The sequence below is a fragment of the Pseudonaja textilis genome, chromosome 2 (genome assembly GCF_049901715.1).
Source record: "Pseudonaja textilis isolate UNSWEBS1 chromosome 2, rPseTex1.2, whole genome shotgun sequence".
Taxonomy (NCBI): Eukaryota; Metazoa; Chordata; class Lepidosauria; order Squamata; family Elapidae; genus Pseudonaja; species Pseudonaja textilis.
The window spans coordinates 104,304,288-104,316,447 of NC_141991.1; positions in this window are offsets into that span (position 1 = coordinate 104,304,288).

Here is a 12,160-nt window from a genome sequence, read left to right on the forward strand (position 1 = left end):
TGTCATTTTGCAATGTTTTTTCTTGCTAATTATTCCTGTCAGGGTTTGTTCAGCATACAAAGGATAGTTCTAGTCATCAACCTTCTAGGGTTGATGATGGTAAAGCAGAAAGGTAGACAAGTTACCAATTTACAATGGTGCAAAGCAGAGTATTTGGATTTCAGTGACAAAATCTGTCTCTACTCACTATGGTTGACTTAATGGGCATTCTTTCATAGGTTATAATATTTTTTGTGGTCCATATAGAAGCAAATGATATTACTGACCTAGTTGAGGCCTCATAGACTGGTTTGTCTGTTCATTTCCTAGTTACCTTCCATAATACTGGATTATGATACAATTTATTTTATTTCTTAATATGTCCTGCCCTTTCTGCAGGACTTTTAGGCAGCGTATATGAGCATCTTTTTCCATATACCCCAGGCACAAGCCATTTTAATAGTAATGGTGGCAAAACATTACTTCTCCATCTTTATTGCATCAGTAAAATAACATTCTGTTATATAAATGACCTGTATATCTGTGGACTGGAAGACCTTCCTTTAGGTTGCTATGACACATTTGCTAAATATTTCACTAATAAAATCATTCATATTTGATTTCACATGGGCAGAATCAAAAGGAGTAATTAGGACTCCTGCTTATAGAAACTGATTAAATGGAGATTAGGACTCTTACTTAAACTTATGGTTACTAGTGTGCCAATTGTAGATTATTGTTTTTTAGAATGGGAATCTTCAGCAAGAGTCTCTCCCTGTTAATTCAGAATCAAAATACTTCAGTGCTCTCAATTTGGGATGGCTGTTCTTGAAGAACACAAATAGTCCTCAAGTTACAACAGCAACTGAGATCAGAACTTCCATCACTAAGAAATGCAGTCATAAAGTTGTACTCAGAAGCTTCAATTCATGCAACATGTGGTGGTCCATATGAGAGCTGCATACCAACACCAACTTTATAAGAGTTGCATTGGAATTTGTTTTGGGTTCATATTCAAAATACTAATCATTATTATAATAAAAAGCCCTATATAGCCTGGGTCCAAGATACTACAGATTTGTCCCCTCTAGAGAGAAAAGAAATCATATTCTTCAATCAATCCATGGAGGCACTCCAAATATCTGCTTGGCAAGTCAAGAGGGAAATGACCCAGAAACAGGCATTTCTCGTGCTTTGTGGACTCTGCTACCCCAGTTGAATGTGGGTCTGTCTTATTCTAGCCCAGGACTGTAAACGTTACATCATGCTGGCTCACTTCACAATTTTCATAGAGACAGATACACTTTTCTTTGAAGCACTTATTAGTTTAACTTACAGTACACCTCACCCCAAACACTTGGAGATGCTTTATGGCATCTCCTGGTTCTGTGAATGTGTTCAGTAATATGAACCAACTCTACACAAATACTACAAGGAAAGCATTCAACTTAGGATTGCTGTAGTACTAATGGACTACAGTCTTACTGTGCAGCGTTATCTCTTCTCGATACACAAGATAGGACTTAGTTTTATTTCCTGACTAGTGGGATGCTTTGGAATAGTGTATGACACAGGTTCTCTTTGTGATTTACACAATCCTCTCCCCCCCCCCCAAAGGCAGGTAGGCTGTTACCTGCAAAAAAAATATGCTACAACATTTTGAAGTTGTTTTGGAATAACTTAGAGAACACTGACATGGTTTGCCTTAGGGGAAGTTGTCAGGATACATTTTCCTGAGGTTTGATCTTGTAGGCAGGTTCTCTCTTTGTGTAAAGTCATAAATCTTTACCTTAAAGTGGAGAGACATCTATTCATTGGTATGTGCTGTTATCCTTTTGCTTTCTTTTTTTAAAAAAAACAAACTTTATTGATTATACAACTAAAATGTCAAACAAACACATACACAACACACAGAAATAAAAAGAACAAGAAAAAAAACGATTAAAAAAACTAGCAATTCTATTATCAACAGTCTATGGTTCCTTGTTTGTTATCAATATTGGTGACATATTTACAAACACATCTTATTGCAAGTATATAATTATTACCTCTTTTACATTTTACAGTGTTTACTAATAGATTTTCTATTTTTGTTCTATCCAGTCATACCAGCATTCCCAGCTTCTATAATATTCTGATGTTTCTTTTTCCTTAAGTGCTAAGGTTAATTTATCCATTTCTGCACAGGCTGTTATTTTCTGAATGACCATTTCCTCTGTTGAAATATCTGCTTGTTTCCAACACTGTGCAAAGGTTATTCTGGCTGCAGTAAGAATGTGCAGTATCTTTTTGCTTTCTATAGTCCTCATGGTCTCAGCAAAAGTAAACATTTGAGGGATAAAACTTCAAAAAAACATACTTGGCTTACATATATAGAGAGTGCTCAATTTACAACTGTTCATTTAATACCCATTTGAAGTTACAATGGTGCTGAAAAGAGTGACTTACAATTTTTCCTTGCACTTATCATAATAGCATCCCCAAAGTCACATGATCAGTAGCACTTAGCAATAACACTTGGACTTATATACCACTTCATGGTGCTTTACAGCCCTCTCTAAGCAGTTTACAGAGTCCGCATATTGCCCCCAACAATCTGGGTCCTCATTTTATCAACCTCAAAAGAATGGCAGGCTGTCAACCAGTGGTGGGATTAAAAAAAATTACTACCAGTTCTGTGGGCATGGCTGATGGACGTTGCTGGGGAAGATTACTGCAAAATCCCCTACCCACCCCACTAACCTGCTTCCCAGCTCCATTCTCCTCTGCAGGGCAACAAAAGAAGACCCAGCCAATCAGCTGAGACTCAGGAGGCAGAGAATAGATGGGGACGGGGCCAGTCAGAAGTGGTATTTGCTGGTTCTCCAAACTACTCAAAATTTCTGCTACCGGTTCTCCAGAACTGGTCAGAACCTGCTGAATATCACCTCTGCTGTCAACTTTGAACCAGTCAAGATCAAACTCCAAACTGTGGGCAGAGTTAGCATGCAATACTGCATTCTAACCACTGTTTCACCAGAACTCCTGATGTGGCAACCAGAATGCATTTACAACGGTTGCAGCATCCCTGGATCACACGATTGCCATTTACACCTTTCCCAGGGGGCTTCTGACAAGCAGAGTCAATGGAGGAAGTTGGGTTCATGTAACAACCATGCTGCCATGTGGGGAAGGGTGTGCTGGGGTGCAAGAAGTCCCAGAGCCTCAGCACCTTACTATGTGTAGCCAGGATGGTGAGCCCAACAGAGGAGAGGCAGACAAAATGATGAAAATCAGCTAGGGGAGGAGCAGGAGGGGCTGTTTTAAATGTTGCTGGCTTGAACATCGCAAGGCCCTGTGATGGTTGAAATTTCAAGGACTAGTGGCAAGCCCATAAGTAACTGTGGACAGTTGCTCAACAAAGGGACATTAAGTGAGGAGAGCTTGTGAGCACCTTTTAAAAATAAATCCTAAAATACAACTGATATCAATTAAATGCAAAACAAAACCAAATTCCCGTTATTCCCCTTTGTTAGATGCTATCTGTTCTGTATTAACATACTCCAAAAGGTAAATTCTGATTGGTCCGCACGAACTGCGTTCTGATTGGCCGACTCAACAACTGTGATTGGCTTACTTAGAATCAACCACGATTGGCCGAGCCGATCGCGGGAGATTCAAAGTACTGTCATTAGCCGACGAGACGCGAGCAATCCCTATATGAAGGGCTGCTGTGGCTCCGAGATCTTGTACAGATCTTAACATAAAATAAAGAGCTTGAAGTACACTGATCTCGTGTCTCTTTTGTAGAGGAGAGGCAGACAAAATGATGAAAATCAGCTAGGGGAGGAGCAGGAGGGGCTGTTATAAATGATGCTGGCTTGAACATCGCAGGGCCCTGTGATGGTTGAAATTTCAAGGACTAGTGGCAAGCCCATAAGTAACTGTGGACAGTTGCTCAACAAAGGGACATTAAGTGAGGAGAGCTTGTGAGCACCTTTTAAAAATAAATCCTAAAATACAACTGATATCAATTAAATGCAAAACAGAACCAAATTCCAGTTATTCCCTTTTGTTAGATGCTATCCATCATCTTCAACCTTTTGCCTCCCTTCTAATGAAATGCAGAATTAAAATGTGGCCCCTTCTGAAATAAAGCAAGTCATCACTAACATGATGATAAACACAGCTGAATTGTGGTCTGCAGGATTAGAGGTGACCTAATGTCACTCTATAAATGGCCCCTGAATGAATGACAGAGATATGCAATTCTACTTCCGCCAAGCTATTCATTATGCCCTTCAAGTATGTAATAAAGATTTGGTTGGCTGGAGGACCATAGAAGGTCCCCTGCTTAGTTCAGGAATCCAAATTAAAGTGTCTGTGCTGCAGAGGAGAAGCAGACAAAGCAAAGGTGGGATTCAATTTTTTTTTACTACGGGTTCTGTGGGTGTGGCTTGGTGGGTGTGGCAGGGGAAGGATACTGTAAAATCTCCATTTCCACCCCACTCCTGGGGGAAGTTACCACCGGTTCTCTGACCAATTCAAAATTTCCACTACCAGTTCTCCAGAACTGGTCAGAACCTGCTGAATACCACCTCTGAGACAAAGGTAATGAAAATCTGGTTATCACCTTTAAGAACTGCATGGCTCCAGAACTGCTTCCTCTAGGACTCTTCCCTCCAAAATGAATTTGCTTACCTGGTAATAATTGGGAGACATCTTTTGAAATGGCCTATTTCCAAAGAAATTCCATTTGCAGAGATTTTGCAACAAGTTTTTTTTCCCCAGTGGAGGTATCCCTCAGAGGTGGTATTCAGCAGGTTCTGACCAGTTCTGGAGAACCAGAAGTGGAAATTTTGAGTAGTTCAGAGAACTGGCAATACCACCTCTGACTGGAGATTTTACAGTATCCTTCCCTTGCCAGGCCCACCAAGCCACGCCCACAGAACCGGTAGTAAAATAATTTAAATCCCACCACAGGTGTCCCTCCTATGGAAAAGCTTACCCTTACATGCAAGAATTCCCAACTGAATTTCTGAAAAAAATGGGTGAATCTAAATAATACTTTGAGATTGTTAGGTTTTTATTTATGGTCAACCTGTAGCCATTGTCTGTCCACTGCAGAAGGATGAATATTTCCAGCCAATATGCTATTGAGCTTTCTTTTGCCAATTGGACCCACAATTCTTGCTGATATTGTTGATCCATCTTATTTTAGGTCTCTTTTGTGGACACTATTTATCAAATGGATTCCATTCTATGACAGCCTTGGTCCACCTGTCAACAGTTCTTGGTATGTGGCCAGCCCATTTCCGTTTCAATTATTTTTACTCTCTTGATGATATAGTATACTTTGTTCTCTAATCCATGTGCAGGACTTTCTACCTTGTCTTGTGATGCCAAGCATGTATCTTTCTCTGGCTCTTTGCAACAATCATAGCTTTTGTATTGATTGTGAGGTTAGTGTCCATGTTTGGTTTTTTTTCTGCTAACTGTTCCTGTCAGGGTTTGTTCAGCATACAAAGAATAGTTCTAGTCATCAACCCCTGCCTCAGCACAGACAAACAGCAATGAGTTTCTTTCCCATTCTCCATTCCTTTTGAGTAGTTCAGAGAACTGGCAAATACCGCCCCTGACTGGAGATTTTGCAGTACCCTTCCCCTGCTACTCCCACCAAGCCATGCCCACAGAACTGATAGTAAAAATTTATGAATCCCACCACTGGTTCAGACATATCTGCATTTGGGGAGATGTGTTGAAAAAAGAAAGTTTGAGGAAGGGAAATGTATTCCCTTTCCAAACCTGGAAAGTGCTGGTGTTCAGGATGATATATCAATTGTCCCCTCGCTGTGAATTTCTTATGTGATGACCATTTTGTTTATTTCAATATCTTATGCGTTTGGGAGTCAGTGACCCACAAATCACTTAAATTCTGGTTGACAGCAAGTGAGGGAGAATTCATTTTTCAGAGGGCAGTGATTCATGGTGTGAATTTTACTAGATTACATTGCTAGGGAGACAAGGGCTCTTCTCTTGATGCACAAGGTCAAACACAGCTTTTTGTAAGGCACAGCTAGATAACTGGTGGAAGAAATGCTTTGTCCCCAGTTTGTTAGTACAGGCATATGATGATCATAGGAATGATTTAAGGATGGGGTTTCAGAAAAAGTATTGCTTTGTTCTAGCTTTCATCAAGTCTATTGTGGAATTTAGTCTGGCTTAAATTCAAACAATTTCGTGATGAATTTTCTGAAGCTTGAGGAAAAGAATGAAGGTTTGAGAGGAAATGCCAAGTAGAAGATAATTCAATTTAGCAGCCTTCCCACTATTTTAATTTCCCATCTCTGTGCAAAGACAGATCTCTCTAGTTATCAGGTAACAAAGAAAATGGGAAAGAAGCACTGGAGCAATTATTGATGTTTAACAGACAACATTGCATAATCTTAAATCAGGGATTATGAGAATTTGAACCCATGAAATTTCATTATTTTTTAATTCATTAAAAAAACAAGCTTCTGTAGCCCTCATTCTCTTAGAGACAGATTTGAGAAATCTGACATATTTTAACCTTCAAAGCTCTTATGAAATGTCTCAAAATGAAGATCCATTCCTTTTATTTTTAACATTAAAGATCCAGAAGTCTATTGTTGAAAGGATTGGCTTATTTCTGAAAGCTTGCTTGGGCTTAGTGTACCACATGGTGTCAGCTGAATTATGTAAAAGCCATCTTATAACTAATATAAAAGGAAAAAAATCAAATAGAAAGGGGGCACCTGGCCAAAGATGAAAGATGGCAAGTATGTCAAACTTAAAGTGGTCGGGAAAAGTATTGAAAAGTTAGTCTGCACTATTAATTTTGAGTATAGAGAAAACAGAGTAAACAGAGTATAGAGGCACATTCTCCCTCCATCTTTATTTAATTTTAATTAAATGTATCTTCTTAGATGCATTATTAGAAATATCTTACTTTCTCCTTTCAAAATAGCAAAATTTATTTCTATTTAAAGTGGAAACCTGATGTAACTTCTACATTCCTGAAATCAGCTCTTTGAAAATGTTTACAGCAAACCTACATGTTCTTGTGGTATTTGCTCATGACTTTTCTGGCTATAATAAAAATAAAGAAGTTATGTAAATAAAAGTGATCATATAGGTTGCTGAAGATATATATTGCAAACTACTGTACATTGTTTATCTTAACATTGCAAACCAAATTTATCTTCTTTTGATATACACTATAATTTCGATTTTTGGGGTTGGTTGGTTGATTTGTTTACAGCCTTGTGACTTCTGTGTGACTCTAGAGATTTAATTTTCTTCCCTCAAAAATGTATTTCTGAAAGGAAGCCAATATTTAATATTTTTAGTGGTGACCTTAAAAGTTCATGGTTAATGACATGTAATGAAATGTTGAAATGTGCCAAAATATAGTAAAGACCATCTGATTCATTTGAAACAACTTCAATGAGAACACTGTGGCTCCTCCTCTGAGTTACTCAAGGTAGTTCTATTTAATGTGGCAATTATTACCTGTGTCAAAAAGATGTAAACTTGGTCTTTGCTTACAGCACTGCATTTTCACTGGCTATGATCAAATATTTTATTTTATTTGCTGCACAATAAGATCATGATTGCCATGCACAGAAACTTGATAAGTTGTAGATCGGCCGATCCATTACAAATTAAGAACTATAGACCTATTTCTCTACAAAATGCAGATTATAAAATCTTTGCTTCAATATTGGCAGAAAGACTTAAAAATATCTAAATAATTTTATTTATCCTGATCAAAAGGGATTTCTGCCAAAGAGACAAATTAAAGATAATATGAGAGTAATCTTGGACACCTTGGAATACTACGAGGCACATCCTGAAAAACAAATGGCTCTGATATTTCTAGATGCACAGAAGGCATTTGATAATGTGAATTGGCGATTCATGTTATTACTGCTGGAACAGATGGGCTTCGCTAGAAAATTTATTCAAGGAATAGAAGCTATATACTATAAGCAAACGGCAAAGGTAATGATAGAGGGAGAACTGACAGACTCTATCAATATAAGAAAAGGAACAAGACAAGGGTGCCCACTATCACCTTTGTTGTTTGTGTTAACTTTGGAAGTACTAAACATAAATATTAGAGATGAAAAGAATATAAAAGGAATGAAAATCAAAAAGGAAGAATTTAAGCTGCAAGCATTTGCAGATGATCTGGTTTTCATCTTAGAAGACCCTCTAGAAACAGCACCAAAATTGATAGAAAAGATAGAGACATATGGAAAGGAGGCTGGTTTGAAAACAAAGATAAGACAAAGATCTTGACAAAGAATATGCTATTAAGACAAAAGGAAGAACTGGCAGACCTATTGAAAATTCAGGTCACGAATAAGATCAAGTACTTGGGGATATATTTGACAGCAAGATGTAGTACACTAAAAGAGAATAATTATATCAAACTTAAACAGCATGTACTGCTAGATCTGGCGAAATGGGAAAATGTACAACTGTCACTAATAGGGAGAATTTCAACAATCAAGATGAATATATTACCCAGAATTTTATATTTGTTTCAAACAATTCCAATTAGGCTTAGAAAAGATTACTTTGAAGATTTAAATAAAATTGTGTTGAAATATATATGGCAAGGTAAGAAAGTGAGAATAAAGTTAAAACTTTTGCAAGATGCTAGAATTAGAGAAGGATTTGGTTTGCCTAATTGAGAGTTGTATTATCAAGCTACAAATCTGATGTGGGTTAAGGAATGGATAACACCAAGAAATACTAGATTTTTGACATTAGAAGGACATGATTTGTTGTTGGGGTGGCATGCTTTTTTATGGTATAAAGGAACTAAAACACAGGGGTATTTTAGAAGACATTATATATGGGAGTCTCTGTGGTTAAACTGGGAGAAGATTAAAAGACAATGTTATTTGAAAATTCCAGTCTGGCTATCGACTATTGAAGCATTTTCTTATCCTATAATATACAAAAAGAAACAAACAATTAGATATGGTGAAATATTGAATGAAAAGGGTGAACTCAAATCTATACAAAAACTAGAGGAACAAGGTATAAAGATGAATTGGTTTTCATATGCGCAAATACATTCAAGGTATGATAAAGATTCTAAAACAGAAGGTTTCTATGATAAATTGACTGATTTAGATAAGATTTTGACAGGTACTGATGAAAAGGTGATTTAAAAATTGTACAGATATTTATTAGAAATTAAATTAGAAGAAGAACAAGTTAAAGAAATTATGATTGCTTGGGGGAAGAATTTTGTATATGGGATTGATTTAGAGAAATGGCAAAAATTGTGGTCTCAAAATTATAAAATGACAATGTCAACAGCATATAAAGAAAATTTGTATAAGATATTTTACAGGTGGCATTTTCCCCCAACAAGAATAGTAAGAATATTCAAGAATAAATCTGAAAAATGTTGAAAATGTCATCAGACACCTGGCTCATATTACCATATGTGGTGGACTTGTGCGGATGCTAAAAAATACTGGACTAAAATCCACATGTGGTTGGAAAAAATGACAAAAAAACATATAGACTTGAAACCAGAGATATTTTTATTGGGAATTTTACCTGAAATATATAGTAAAGACTTGAAATATCTGATTGTAAATGTATTAACAGCGGCTAGGATTGTATTTGCCAAAAACTGGAAAAATGAGAAAACACCATCACAAGAGGAAATAATTAAGAAAATATTGGAATGTGCTGAAATGAGTAGATTGACATTTGAAATTGGAGAACAAGATGATAAACAATTTTATAAAATCTGGGATCTATTCTATCAATGGTTAGACAATAAAATACAGTAATGAAATATGTAGACTCTTAGAAAATAATAAATATATAAAGATGTATTTCTTTCTTATTATATCTACAAAATGATTTTAGGATAGATTTGGGATGATAATATGAACTGTTATAAAACAAAGTAAATTATGATTATCTTGTAAAACATGAATGAATAAAAGTATAGTCAAATGATTGATTAATAATGATACTAAGGTATTTAATTTTTGATTGAAAATATGAGATTATATGCAATGTAATTGTAATTGAAGACTACAAAATGGAAGCACAAAACAATTTGTAAACCAACCGGCACACTGTATGTATACATATGGAAGATGGCTTGATGTTTTTATGTTTTGTTTGTTTATGTTTGTTTTTAAAAACCAATAAAAACTTAAATAATAAAAAAAAGAAACTTGATAAGTTGTAACCCTTACTGGAAAATATAAGAAGCTATTTGATTATGGAAAATCCTGCATACTGCTGGAAGGCATTTAAGAATTTCTTTTGCAGTCAGTCCACCCATGATCTGAATTATTTGTTTTCAGTTTTAAATTTTCTTAAAAGCTAAAAGTATGCTTGTTATTCATGCAGGTTTCTCCTTTGTTGACTCCAGCGTAAGTGCTCCTGATGACACTCTGTATTAGGGATTTTTTGGAGGGGAGGGCTTTCCATCTATTTTGCCATTCAATGAAATGTACATTAAAAGACCTTCTTCACTCTTGCAAATCCATAATCTAATGAGAGCTAATCAATTTACCCTATCCCTTGATTTGTAATGTAGGGCAGGTTTATAGAAATAATAATAATAATAATTGGCATCAAAAAAGGAGAAGGAATCAGGAAGATTTTTTGGAATTGTTTTTTTAAATACCTGCATTTTTAAATCAAATTTATGTGGTGTCCATCTGAAATCAAATAACTGTGCAGCTTCCTACCCTACCCCTGTCACTGGGGTTGTTAATCAGACTGACAATTTTGCCACTTACTTTCTATCTGCCATGTCAGATATCTTATTTCCAAATGATCAAATCTCCTTTCAGAATTCTTGCATATTCTAATTTGATTTGAAGCTTCCATCAGAAAAAATCTTCTCATTACAGCTGCAAGGCCAACAGTGCTGCATCTAGGCCATACTATTTCCTCCTCTAGATTTAGTTTCATTCTACAAGAAAATAATCTGTAGTTGCCTGTAATTGAAGAGCTAACTCCTTTAATCCCATGTAATCCCATTTTATTATTTTTCCTAGAAAGCAGACACTATTTCACCCACTCTTACCACTTCCATGAGCCCATTAAAAACATTTTCATACAAAGTTGACTAGCAGTCCTACAGTCTTCCTCATTCCCACCCTCACTCCCCCAACTTGGTTCTTATTTCCTAATAAATTAGCAAATAGAGAAGTACCAGGTTTAGCAACTTGGTGTCCTCCTGATTGTCACTGAGTAAGTAAACAGGGAATGCAAAACAAAACTACCTTTCAAAGTCCAGGGGTGTCCTGTAAAGATGAAAGTAAAGCCCCCTACTCATGTCCCAAAGGTATTTTTCAAAAGGCAACTGGATCTTCTTGTTTTTTTCCTTGAAAAGTCAAAGAAAGTCCAGCTGTCTTTTGAAAAGCACCTTTGGGGCAACCATGACTTGGATGACTGAGACTCTCTATAGACATTCCTCCTATGAGTAGAACATTAATAAACAAAACTGAAAGTGACTAAAATGAATTTTACATATACTTTCAACAATTACAAGCTTGTAGCAGTGCTTGAAAAACAAAATCAGAGGATATGAGCAGCGCATCTAATTTGACAGAGGATGAGACTTATCAAATCAAACTAAGGAGACAACTATGGGAATTAGAAGAAGGAAGCAACTTTCTGTAAGGAAGAAATCCTAAAGAGGAGCAAGCCAGAAGAGATGTTGAATTAAGTAGCTTTTAGACCCTCACGAGAATCAGACTCCCAATATTCAGGGAAAGAGAAAAACACTGAGAAAATGACATAGGACAATGCAGTGGTGGGATTCAATTTTTTTACTACTGGTTCTGTGGGCGTGGCTTGGTGGGCATCCCCTGGGCCCACTCCAGGGGAAGGATACTGTAAAATCACCATTCCCTCCCCACCCCACTAGCCTGCTTTCCAGCTGCGTGTTCCTGTGTTCTCCTCCATTCTCCTGTGCAGGGCAACAAAAGAAGACCCAGCCAATCAGCTGGGACTTGGAAAGCAGAGAATAGATGGGGGCGGGGCCAGTCAGAGGTGGTGTTTGCTGGTTCTCCGAACTACTCAAAATTTCTGCTACCGGTTTTTCAGAACTGGTCAGAACCTGCTGAATACCACCTCTGTGTCAATGGATCCTTGAAGGGCACAGTGAATGCAACAAGCA